General features: G+C 54.1%; 1 long non-coding RNA gene across 1 annotated transcript in view; it reads left to right on the plus strand.

Annotated features, from left to right (window-relative positions):
* LOC137614645 (uncharacterized) overlaps positions 1-13,367 on the plus strand; it is an 84,188-nt gene that overhangs the window by 15,377 nt on the left and 55,444 nt on the right. The window lies entirely within an intron of this gene.

A 13,367-nucleotide genomic window follows, 5' to 3' on the forward strand; every position in this document is an offset into this window, starting at 1 on the left:
TCATTCTGATCCTGCGCACTCTATGAAGTCTAGCACGCGCGAGCGCTCCAGCAGTGTCCTGCGCGCGAGCCCCGTGTATTCCTCCAGCGCGCTCCCCAGCGCAATCGCCAATACCCTCCCATGCGCGAGGCTGCCGGACAACGCGCAGTAAGTGTGCCATCACTGCATTCCCCCCCCCCCCCCGCGCAAGCACATAGCAGCCCGCTTGCCAGTAGGGGGGAAGGTTCCAGAAAGGTCCAGAGACATTTCTTCCTTATCTTCTTTCTTCTTACAGGCGACTCCCCCTCCAAAGGGAGTGTCTGACAGAGCAGCCGTCAGCCCTGGTTTGGGGCTCTAATCAGAGTGGTAGCACAGGCTTTCAAACCTGTTCTCTCTGAGTTGGGCCACAAATCCTTGGCTGCATCCACTCCCCTGAAGAGGAAAAGAGGAGTTTCGGACATGGTAACTTTCCGAGGACGAAGCTGTCTCCTCGTAAATCTTCGAGGCAGGCACCCTCTCCCCTCAGACTTTTCTCCCTCCCCTTCGGACGAAGATTTCCCGTCCTCAGGTGAGTCACGTGAGGTGAGACGTTCCCCCATCACACCATTGAGGGAAACCCCACTTCGCGCGGTCAAGTCTTCTCGAATAAGGGTGGAGAACAGCCTGCCTCCATTGTTGTTGGAGTCCTGCATCCCTCCCAGGAGGGAGTCAAAGGACTCCAAGACAATACCGGGAGGTCCCTAGCACCGAAATCTACAGGTTCAGACATTCTTCCGTTATGGGAACGTACCTGTTTGAGCCTAAGGACGTAAAGCAGGCTGCTGAGAGGTGGAGGAAGTCACCAAGACTCCCTCCTACATAAGGCTTTGACATTGAAGCCCTATAAACCTCCAGCACCCCAGCAGCCACGTCCCACCAAGACAACGGCAGCTAAGACAGTGGGGTCTAAGCCCTTTCCGGTCAAGGACAAGAAAGGCAAGAAGTCCTCCAGGAGAGGGAAGAATCCTAGAGGGAGCAGCCGAGGCCGCAAACGCTAGGATTGGCAGTCCCCCTGCATGTCTGCCAGTGGGGGGGGGATGCCTACTTAGTACAAGGTTTCGCAGACAGGTGGCAGCAACTCGTGGTCGATTCCTGGACGATTTCCGTAATCAGTCAGGGATATCGCGTCCCGTTCACAACATATCTACCCCCCTGAGGACGAATCCGGTGTCATTTAGCTCCCTTGCCATGGAATCAGCAAGGGGGCGGGCCTCTAGGGCAGAGGTCCAGATTAAAGCAAACTCCGTTCAGCATGGAGACCGCAAACACGGTCAGTCTTGCAGTGAAGCCACAAGACTTCATGTGTATACTGGATCTGAAGGACAGGTACTTCCAGATCCCAGTCCATCCGTCTTCAAGGAAGTGCTTAGGATTCAGCCTAGACCACAAGGGGTACCAGTTCAAGGTGCTGTGTTTCGGTGTCTCCACAGCACCACAGGGTTTCACGAGAAGTTCACCCTAATATCATTGTGGGCACACAGGGTCGGCATCCGTCTCCTCCGTTAACTAGATGACTGGCGGATCCTAGCAGACTCGGAGTCATCCCTTCTTCGACACCGAGACAAACTTCTAGGACTTTGCCAGGATCTGGGGATCATGGTAAATCTCAAGAAGTCCTCTCTGCTTCCCACTCACAGACTGGTTCACCTAGGCATGATTATAGACACCAATCTCCACAAAGCCTTCCCATCAGACGACAGGATAGCAAGGCTGAGAGGGGTCGCAAGCCTTTTCCTCAGGCGAGAAGAGCTTCCAACCCAATCATGTTTACGTCGTCTCCTCGTTCACCTTTCATCCTTGGCTCGTCTAGTTCCCAACGGTCGCCTCAGGATGAGATCTTTCCAATGGTGGCTCGGGTCACGGTGGAATTAAGGCTGAGATTCCCCGGACGTCAGGATCCCTATGGGTTCTGCGGAATGGACGGACCGCCAGTGGTGGGTGACAAACGAGAACCTACGAAGAGGAGTGGATCTAATCGTCCTTCCCCCGGATTTGATGCTGTTTTTGGATGCCTTAAAGAAAGGGGGGGGGGGGCCACGTTCTGTACCACAGGACCTCAGGCCTGTGGTCAGAATCAGAAAAATGCCTTCATATAAATCGTCTAGAGATGAAGGCCGTTTTGTTGGCCCTTCAGCAGTTCCAACAATACCTGGCAGGTCACTCTATGGTGGTGATAAGCGACAACACCACAGTAGTGGCTTACACCAACAAGCAAGGAGGTACCTTTTTGAAGCAGCTTTCCCATCTTGCAGTAGAGATACTGAGATGGACCGAAGTCCGCTCGATTCTATCAGCGCGTCTCATTCCAGACAAGAGGAATGTGCTCGCCGACAATCTGAGCAGAGCGTCTCAGATAGTGAGTACCGAGTGGTCTTTGTGTCGTCTAGTAGCTAACAAAGTCCTGACTTTGTGGGGTTCTCCGACTGTGGATCTGTTCGCGACAGCGCTGATCTTCAAGATTTCACTGTACTTCCCCCCAGTCCCGGATCCCAAGGCGCTCTAGCAAGATGCCTTCCAACAACGGTGGGACAACATCAACGTATACGCCTCTCCCCCGTTCTTTCTGATGAGGAGGGTGCTCAACAAGACCAGAATATCGGTCAATTTTTAAATGACCCTCATAGCTCCGCTATGGCATCAGGCCGAATGGTTTCCGGACCTTCTGCAACTCCTAACGGAACTTCCGAGAGAATTCCCTCCACGACACGATCTTCTTAGACAACCACAATGCCGTAGCTTCGCTACGACTTCACGCCTGGTGACTATCCAGCATCTCCTCACTGAGAGAGGAATTTTCGCAACAAGTTGCGATTAGGATGTCTAGACATCTGCGAAATTCATCCGCATCTGTCTATCAGGCAAAGTGTAAAGTCTTCTATGGTTGGTGTCTTGGAAAGGGTATCTCTCCACTCGATGCCACTATTCCAGCAATAGCGGAGTTCCTCGTGTATTTGCGGGAAGAAAAGGTGTCTTTCAGTCTCGGCAGTGAAAGGCTATCGCTCAGCCTTAAGTCTAGCCTTCAGGCTCAAAGGAATGATCTTTTCTTCCTCGCTGGAACTTTCCCTACTCTTACGAGGTTATGAACTTACCGGCCCTCAGTCGGATGTGAGACCTCCTCCATGGAACATGGTTCGGGTTCTCAGGCCTCTTAAGAGGCCTCACTATGAACCATTACGCCAGGCTTCAGTTCGCCACCTAACTTGGAAGACGGTGTTATTACTAGCTTTGGCTTCGGCCAAGCGAGTCGGTGAACTTCACATGACATCGCCCATGCAAGGGTATGGGGGGGAGGTAATGTTTAAACTCGTCCCTGAGTTTGGTGCTAAGACTCAAAATCAGTGGGTGCCGGGCACTCGGTTCGTCTCCTTCCGGATTCTAGTCTCCGTTCTGTAACAGATGTCCCAGACCTTCTCTTACTGTGCCCAGTAAGGAGTCTGATGTTATATCTCAGAAGAATGGCTAGAGTCCGTTCCCAGGTGTAAGCATTGTTAGCACTGGGAGGATTAAGAGGAGGGTCACCAAGAAAAACATCTCGGCATGGATCCGTAGGGTGATCCATCTGTCCCTGAATCCAGACCCTCCTCCATCATGTCGCCCTAGAGCACATGATGTCAGGGGCGTAGCTACGTCCCTGGCCTTCAAGAGAAATTTCTCATTGACCCAGGTCCTTCAAGCTGGGGTGTGGAAGCGTCAGACAACCTTCACAGCCCACTTCCTGCACGACGTGACCCACAGGCGGCTCGATACGTTTTCTATCGGCCCTGTGGTGGCTGCACAACAGCTGGTTTAAAACCTCAGGCTCCTTAGTGGACAAGTAGCAGAAGGTTGAGGGCATGGTTACCTGGTCTTAGTCTGCATGAATGGAAAGATTTGTCTGGCCCTTACTCTTTTCTTCATCCTCCCTTCTCTTGGGGAAAGCAGCATCCTTGGTTCTCTGCACAGCTGACCTCAAACCACTGCAGGTAAACCATGTTTCCTTGTGTTCCGAGTATTAAGATAATACTGCCACGTCCCCATACCCTGACGAGGTGGTATTGGGAGAGTCCTAGCCTAAAGTTTCCTTCTAAGGGACTACAGGTCAACTTCCTAGGACGAGTCACACTTTGTTACCTTCATACAAAGCTCGCGTAGGCCGCAGTCCTTGCGTAGCATGGTTCTAGCGAGGTGTAGGGACTCCTTATTGCCGAGTGCGAACACACTCAAATAATGAGTCCCCGGGCAAAGCCAAAAGCCAGTATTGGCAGGGACTTTTCACCCTTCCTAATGGGTGAGTCACCCTTATTGAATAGCGTGGTTTGTATATCAGTTACGGAACAAATGACAAATTCGCAGGTAATTTGTATTTTTCCTAACTATACAAACCTTAGCTATTTAATCAAGCTTGCCCACCAGCCTTATCCCCCTTGAAGTCCTACCTCCAAGCAAAGTGAGTTCAAGCACAGGTGTGTGTGAGGGGGGGTGGTAGCAGGCTACCTTCCCAACCCCCTGCTAACTAGCGGTGGGGTAGTAAACCCACGTTAAAATTTTAATGGCTCGTCATTTCAGCTACGCCGAAAGTAATAACCCCTATTAAATAGCTAAGTTTTGAATAGTTAGGAAAAATACAAATTACCTACGAATTTGTCATATTGCTCAGTGTTTCTTCCAGAAGGCTTATGTAATGTGTATGTGGAGAGTATTAAAATAATTCTGTTTGTTCCGTAATCGAAATACAAACCACGCTATTTACATTGGGTTTACCTTTTAGCGCAGCTGAAATGACGAGCCAATAGTTTTAACGAGGGTTAGCGGGGGGTGTGGGAAGGGTAGCTTGCTACCCCTCCCCCCTCCACACACCGGTGACTTGCTTCTCTTCACTTTTGGCTCGGCGGTGATCAGACGTGTCTGCTCATCGTCCTCTTGACAGCCTTTAATTTTCTGCTTTCTGTTTACAGCGTGTGTGTTGGTTGGAAGTTGACCTTCATTATTATTATTTTACAATGCGTACATGCCCTGGAGTTGCCGGTCGTCCTTGTGGGACTTTCATGTCGAACGTAACTACGGACCCGCACACCCTTTGCCCTCAATGTCGGGGCCGACGGTGTGACCAGGAGAACATGTGCCGTGAGTGCAGGGAGTGGTCTGCCTCCCAGTGGGAGAGGTTTGGCCGTCGTCGTAAGAAGTCCAGGAGAGACCGTTCTCCTTCGGGGTTAGCCTTGAAGGAGGAAGGTTCTCGGGACTCTTCTTCCGCCGCCCAAACCTCCTCCGAAGCTCCCCCTCGTCCGTCTCCTAAGGAGAGTCGGCCGAGTGGTAGCGCAGGCCCTAGTTCTGTTTCCCGACCTTGGGTGGGGGAGAGAGGGCGTCGCCTCCCATAGCGAGGCGGTTCCCCCTCCTCCTCCGGGGAGGTTATTGATAATGCCTTAACCAATGATGATCTTTTGCAGATTTGGTCTTCCCTGGGGCTTAAGGGCTTGCCCTCCAGGGTCGCCTTTATTGACCTTGTCTCGTTGGGGGCCGCTGTTAAGCAGTCGCCGGCGGTAGCAGAGGTAGACCCTCTGTCTATTGTCGACGTCGTGGTGACAGAGGCCTCCGACGTGGCTGGGCAATCCTCCGCAGGTGCTGTTGCGTATGATGGTGCTAAGGACTCTCCTCCCCCTTCCGTACATCCTTCGAAGGGGGAAGTGAGTCCTTCGGTCTCTGCTGCTGCTCAGCTTCCTTCTGAGGGAAGTGCTTTGACGGAGACTCCCCTTCGGAGGACCGATGGTCCCGACGATCTTCCCCGAGGCCGCCTCCGCCGTAAGGCTCACCGTCCGCTACGTCGTAAGGGCCTTCCTTCCCCTTACAAGGGGGTTAAGAGGCGCCTTTTTGGATCTTCTTCCTCCGAGGGGGACTCTCCTCGTCAGCCTCAACCTACAGCTCCGTCTTCCTTGGACCTCTCTGCAGACCGTTCACCAACTCCTGCCAGATCTTCGCCTTCTGGAGAACTCGTCACCCGACGGGCAACGGTCCCTTTGGGGCAAAGGGATCCTTCCCTTCCACGAGCAGTGTTAGCGCACAGGCGCTCTCCTGCTCGTCAGCGCTCTCCTGCTCGTCAGCAGTCTCCTGCTCGCCAGCGCTCTCCTGATCGTCAGCGCTCTCCTGCTCGCCGGCGCTCACCTGCTCGTCGGCTCTCTTCTGATGTTTGCCCTCCTCGCCAGCGCTCTCCTGCTCGTCAGCTCTCTTCTGAGCGTCAGCGCTCATTTGAGGACCATCGCCCTGCGGTCTCTGACCATCCTACAGTTCCTGCTGAGCTCCCTGCTCACCATCAGTCTGATCCTGTGGCTACGCAACATCGTTCTGCGTGTGTGTCAAAAGCACATGTTCGCCAATGCGCCAGCGATCTTCCTGTTCCTGCTCGTGAACACGCCGCGCCACCTGTCCTTTCACAGGACACGCGTCGACCTTCTGCTCGCCAGCGATTACCTACGCGCCAGCGATCACCTGCTCGCCAGCGTTCACCTGCTCGCCAGCGCGCACAGGCGGTTTTAGTATCGCCTATTTACCAGCGTTCTCCCACGTGTCAATGATCGCCTACGCGCCAGCGTTCACCTGCTCGCCAGCGTTCACCTACTCGTCAGTGCGCACAGGCGATTTTAGTATCGCCTATTCAACAGCGTTCTACGCGTCAGCGATCACCTGTCTCTCGGCGATCTCTGGACTGCCCGCGTGTGTTACAGCCGGCGCTCCAACGTTCTCCAACGCTTCTGAAGGAACATGGTTCGCCAGCTACTAGCTCGCCATCGCGCGATCGCTCACCTGCGCATGCTGCTCGCCATCGCTCGCCAACGCGTCGCCATGCCACAACGCGCCATCGCCAACCTGCGCGTCAGCGCTCACCAGCTCATCACCGATCGCCTGTTGATCCACATCGCCAGCGGTCTTCCTCACCCACGCGGCAGCGCGTTTCCTCGCCGTCGCGCCAGCGCTTGCGTTCCCCGCCTCGGACACGCGTTCATTCACCTGCCCACCCTCGCGCCCACTCGCCTGCGCGTCCGCGCGATCGTTCGCCTGCGCGTCCGCGCGATCGTTCGCCTGCGCGTCCGCGCGATCGTTCGCCTGCGCGCCCGCGCGATCGTTCGCCTGCGCGCCCGCGTGATCGTTCGCCTGCGCGCCCGCGCGATCGTTCGCCTGCGCGATCGTTCGCCTGCGCGACCGCTCGCCTGCGCGACCGCTCGCCTGCGCGCCCGCGTGATCATCCACCTGCGTGCCCATTCGCCCTCGCTCTCGCGCAACCATTCGCCTTCGCGCGACCATCGTTCGCGGCGAATTCCGCAGCCGGTGGTAGCAGCAGGAACGCGTGTTCCTAGACGACGCTCGGGATCGCCTCCACCCAAACACAGGTTGGTAGTGCAGGACGAGGAGAGGTTAGTACATCATTCTTCCCCACCTTTTTTTCAGGCAGGTACCGTGTTGTCCACTCCAAAGGATCGCCCGATCCCTTTCCCTTTAGCGAGGATTTCGGACTCTGTGTCCTTGGAACAACAGACTTGGTTTGGTCCTCTGGCGCGGGCGTTAGTGAGGGTTATGAAACCAGCACTCGCCGACCAGGGTAACAAACCAACGGCTGTCTCTCCTACGCTGAAGAGAAAGAGAGGAGTGGACGTCGTGGTGACTTCCCCCAGGGCGAAGTTGGTTCCCAAGAGGTCGGTCGCGAAGGCCCCTTCTCCTGCATGAGTGCTTTCTCCTTCTCCCGTGGACGAGGCCTTTCCGTCCTCAGGTGAGTCCAGTGGGGTGGTAGTCTTCCCCTCGGCACCAAGGGGGGAGACTTCGCTTCATGCAGGAGAATCATCTCGTGAGGAAGGGGCCCCTCGAACCTCGTTGTTGGGATCCTGTATCCCTCCCAGGAGGGAATCCAAGGACTCCAAGACCGTCCCTAAATCCTCTGCAAGGATTCGTCAGGAACCCACGACTACCCGGGGAATGTCCACGTGTCACCCTAGGAAGAGATCCCTGGGGCAGGAGACTTAGCTGCCAGCCCGCAGGGAGGAGAACAGCAAGAATCCGAACATGCCTTTTGGCAGGTCCTAAGCCTGATAAGGCAACTTAACGGGCTTATGGATCCAGTCATCGCCCCCCGTGAAGGCAAAGACACGATCTTGGATGAAGTGTTTGACGTTCGGAAGGCCCCTAAGACCAGTGCGGCTCTGCCCTGGTCTCGGGTTCTGAAGAGTGCCAGAGCTAGGGCCAACGCTCAGCTCGCACTTCTTGCCTCCTCCAGTCGTTCCAATGCCGGGAACAAGCTCATCCCTCCTCCTCGTCTTCAGCAGAGGAGGTATTTCGAGATCCTGGGTGAGCACAACCTCGCTCTTCCTCTCCATCACTCTGTGGAGGAGCTGGCGAAGGGAGTTCCCCTTGAGAAGCTCTCTGCCCGGCAGGTGTCGTTCTCGGCGGCAGAGATCCTTAGCCACGAGAAGGTCGCTAAGTGTGCCATGCAGGCCACTTTGTGGCTGGACTTTTGGCTAGGATCTCTGGGCATCCTATTGCGATCGGAGGACTTGTCCAAGGAGACTAATAGGAAGGCCCTGGAGACCTTCTTGCTCTCGGGCACCCGCTCCATCGAGTTTTTGGCGCACCAGGTTACCACCCTGTGGGCCAACTCGGTGTTGAAGCGTCGCGATGCTGTGTCCGAGAGATTCCATCCGAAGATCCCCGCCGTGGATGTGTGTAGGCTCCGACATGCTTCCCTTCTGGGGGAGAACCTGTTTGAGCCTCAAGACATGGAGCGAACGGGTGAGAGGTGGAGGAAATCCAGCACGGACTCCCTCCTCCATAGGGCCCTTACAACTCGGGCCTATAAGCCTCCAGCCCCTCCACAACAGCAGCAACAGCTTCGTAAGGCTCCCAAGCAGGCACCGGCAGTTAAGAAGGTGGTGTCTAAGCCCCAGCCCTTTCCAGCCAAGGTCAAGAGGGGCGGTAAGTCCTCCAGGGGAGGCAAGACTCCTAGGGGTGGCGGCCGCGGCCGCAAGCCCTAGGGGTGGCAGTCCCCCTGCGTGTCCACCTGTGGGGGGATGCCTTCAGCGTTGTGTCCGCAGGTGGCAGCAACACGGGGCCGATGCTTGGACGGTCTCAGTGATCGGCCAAGGCTATCGCGTCCCATTCACAACATCTCAACCTCCCCTGACAGCAAATCCAGTGTCGTTGAGCTCCTATGCCACGGGATCGGCAAAGGGGCTGGCCCTTCAGGCCGAAGTCGAGACCATGCTCGAGAAGGGTGCTCTCCAGGAGGTCATGGACGGCTTCCCAGGCTTCTTCAGTCGACTCTTTCTTGTAGAGAAGGCTACTGGAGGTTGGAGACCCGTCATCGATCTCTCAGCTCTGAACAGGTTTGTCAAGCAAACCCGGTTCAGCATGGAGACAGCAGACACGGTCAGACTTGCAGTGAGACCACAAGACTTCATGTGCACACTGGATCTAAAGGACGCATACTTCCAGATCCCAATCCATCCGTCTTCCAGGAAGTACCTGAGATTTTGCCCAGACAACAAGATCTACCAGTTCAAGGTGCTGTGTTTCGGTCTCTCCACAGCTCCTCAGGTGTTCACCAGAGTGTTCACCCTGATTTCATCTTGGGCGCACAGGAACGGCATTCGTCTCCTTCGTTATCTGGACGACTGGCTGATCCTAGCAGACTCGGAGTCGACCCTTCTTCGGTACCGAGACAGGCTTATGGATCTTTGCCAGGATCTGGGGATCGTGGTAAACCTCGAGAAGTCCTCTCTGCAGCCGTCCCGACGACTGGTTTATCTAGGCATGCTAATAGACACCAATCTCCACAAAGCCTTTCCATCAGACGACCGTATAGCAAGGCTGAGGAGGGTGGCGGAACCCTTCCTCAGGCGAGAAGAACTCCCCGCCCAATCATGGTTGCGTCTCTTAGGTCACCTATCCTCCCTGGCCCGTCTGGTTCCAAACAGCCGCCTCAGGATGAGATCCCTTCAATGGCGGCTCAAGTCCCGGTGGAGTCAAGGATCCGATTCCCTGGACATTCTGATCCCAATGGGGTCTCTGGAACGGACGGACTTGCGGTGGTGGCTGGTCGACGAGAACCTGCGGAAGGGAGTGAGTCTTCTCACCCTTCCCCCGGAATTGACTCTGTTTTCGGACGCGTCAAAAGAAGGGTTGGGGGCGCACGTTCTGAACCGGAGGGCCTCAGGCCTTTGGTCAGAATCAGAAAAGTGCCTACACATCAACCTGCTAGAATTGAAGGCCATCTTTCTGGCTCTTCAGCAGTTCCAACGGTCCATGGTGGGTCACTCCGTGGTGGTGATGAGCGACAACACCACGGTAGTGGCTTATATCAACAAGCAGGGAGGCACTTTTTCGCAACAGCTATCCCATCTTGCAGTAGAGACTCTGAGGTGGACCGAAACCCACTCGATAACACTATCAGCTCGCTCCATTCCTGGCAAGAGGAATGTGCTCGCCGACAGTCTGAGCAGGGCCTCGCAGATAGTGAGTACCGAGTGGTCTTTGGATCCTCAGATAGCCAACAAAGTCCTGACTTTGTGGGGTTCCCCGACTGTGGACTTGTTCGCGACAGCCTTGAACTTCAAGCTGCCCCTGTACTGCTCCCCAGTCCCGGGCCCCAAGGCACTCTGGCAAGATGCTTTCCAGCAACGGTGGGACAACATCGACGTGTACGCCTTCCCACCGTTCTGTCTGATGAGAAGGGTGCTCAACAGGACCAGACTATCGGTCAACTGTTCGATGACTGGTAGCTCCGCTATGGCATCACGCGGAATGGTTTCCGGACCTTCTGCAGCTCCTGACGGAACTCCCGAGGGAGCTTCCTCCACGACACGAGCTTCTCAGACAACCCCACTCCGGCGTCCCTCACAGGGCCGTAGCCTCGCTTCGGCTTCACGCCTGGAGACTATCCAGCGTCTTCTCGCGGAGAGAGGCTTTTCGCAACAGGTTGCGGAGAGAATGTCTCGGCACCTGCGAAGGTCCTCTGAGGGAGTCTACCAAGCAAAGTGGAGAGTCTTTTGTGGTTGGTGTCGTGGAAGGGGTATCTCTCCACTCGATGCCACTATTCCAGCAATAGCGGACTTCCTCGTTTATCTGCGGGAAGAAATGCGCCTTTCTGTCTCAGCAGTGAAAGGCTATCGCTCAGCCTTAAGCTTGGCCTTCAGATTGAAGGGCGCGGATATTTCTTCATCGCTAGAACTCTCTTTACTCATACGTAGTTATGAGCTTACCTGCCCCCAGTCGGAAGTGAGACCCCCTCCTTGGAACGTGGTTCGAGTCCTCAGGTCTCTTAAGAGACCTCCCTTCGAGCCATTACGTCAGGCCTCGGATCGCCACCTGTCTTGGAAGATGGCTTTCCTACTCGCCTTGGCTTCGGCCAAGCGGGTTAGTGAACTTCATGGTCTCTCGTACGACCTCGCCCATTCAAGGGGATGGGGGGAGGTAACGTTCAGGTTCGTCCCTGAGTTTGTTGCCAAGACTCAGAATCCTGGAGTGCCGGATCCTCGGTTCGACTCTTTCAGGATCGCGAGTCTCCGTTCTGTAACAAGCGACCCAGACCAGCTGCTACTATGTCCAGTGAGGTGTCTGAGGCACTACTTGAAGAGAACGGCTGCAGTCCATCCTCAAGTGCGAGCTTTGTTTGTGAGCACAGGCAGGACTAAGAGGAGGGTCACCAGGAACACCATCTCAGCTTGGATTCGAAGGGTTATCCACCCTGCCCTGAATCCTGACCCTCCTCCGTCACGTCGCCCTCGGGCCCACGATGTCGGGTATTGCTACATCCCTGGCCTTCAAGAGAAACTTCTCTGTGACGCAGGTACTTCAAGCTGGGGTCTGGAAGCGTCAAACGACCTTCACAGCCCACTACCTGCAAGACGTGACCCACAGGAGCCTCGATACGTTTTCTATCGGCCCTGTGGTGGCTGCACAACAGCTGGTCTAACCTCAGGCTCCTTTTTGGACAAGTAGCAGTAGGTTGAGGGCGTTGTTATCCGGTCTTAGTCTGCGTGAATGAAAGAGTATGTCTGACCCTTACTTCTTTCTTCATTCTCCCCTCTCTTGGGGAAGCAGCATCCTGGTCCTCGCATAGCTGACCTCGACCTCTGCAGGTAACCCATGCTTCTTTGTGCTCCTAGTATTAAGCTTAATACTGTTGCGTCTCCCATACCCTGACGAGGTAGTATTGGGAACGTCCTATCCTAGAATTCTTATCTGAAGGTCTCAAGGTCAACTTCATAGGACGAGTCACACTCTCCTCCACACACTGCTTATGTAGGCCAATCGTTCCTAGCGATGCTAGGAACTTGTGAGGTACAGGGGCTCCCTCTCTCTAGTGCTGCTCACTGAGGGATCGAGCCCCCGGGCAAGCCGAAGTCAGTAAGGCTGGGGACTTTCCACCCTTCCTAAGGGGTAAGTCACCCAATGTAAATAGCGTGGTTTGTATTTCGGTTACGGAACAAATGACAAATTCGAAGATAATTTGTATTTTTCCTAACCATACAAACCTTAGCTATTTACACATATGTGCCCGCCATCCCTGACCCCCAAGTCAAGTCCTACCTCTAAGTGAAGTGAAGCAAGTCACCGGTGTGTGGAGGGGGGAGGGGTAGCAAGCTACCCTTCCCCCACCCCCCGCTAACTAGCGCGGGGGTAATTAACCCTCGTTAAAACTATTGGCTCGTCATTTCAGCTGCACTAAAAGGTAAACCCAATGTAAATAGCTAAGGTTTGTATGGTTAGGAAAAATACAAATTATCTTCGAATGTCATATTTGGTAAGACTATCCCTGATGATCGACGATCAGAGGCATATTGTAACTCATCCTAGTACAGTGGGGCTTCTCATTAAAAGACAATTTTTTAGGTTTACCCAATCCATTAAATGGATCTAATAATTGCTAGTCCTACTATTTTACCAGGGTAGTCAAGGCTGTAACTCCTCAAAGTATGAGTTCTAGCTTAACATACCATCTTCACTAGAATTAACTTATTTTTATTTATTGAGACATCTAGTCTAAAGCGTAGCAATTCTAATTGCAATGAAAAAAAAAAAAAACAGAATACCAATTAGTGTATCTATTCCAGTCCCTCTTCATCAAATGGACCTTGGCTAGACTCAAATGAGCATCTGCTTGTACAGTAATGAGTTTACCTTCTTACAAGATAGATGCTCATTGGAAGCTGGCTTTTTCAATACGTTAGATTATAATTAAAGTACTGATTATAGATTGTGGTACGTTTGTATAACCGTTAAAGGTAAAATTTATTTGAGAGCCTATAGGTCTACCTGCTGAGTCATCAGCAGTCATTACCTGGCCTTCCTAGGTCCTAGCTTGGGTGGAGAGGTGGCGTGGGCACTGATCA

This window comes from Palaemon carinicauda, chromosome 21 (genome assembly GCF_036898095.1).
Source record: "Palaemon carinicauda isolate YSFRI2023 chromosome 21, ASM3689809v2, whole genome shotgun sequence".
Taxonomy (NCBI): Eukaryota; Metazoa; Arthropoda; class Malacostraca; order Decapoda; family Palaemonidae; genus Palaemon; species Palaemon carinicauda.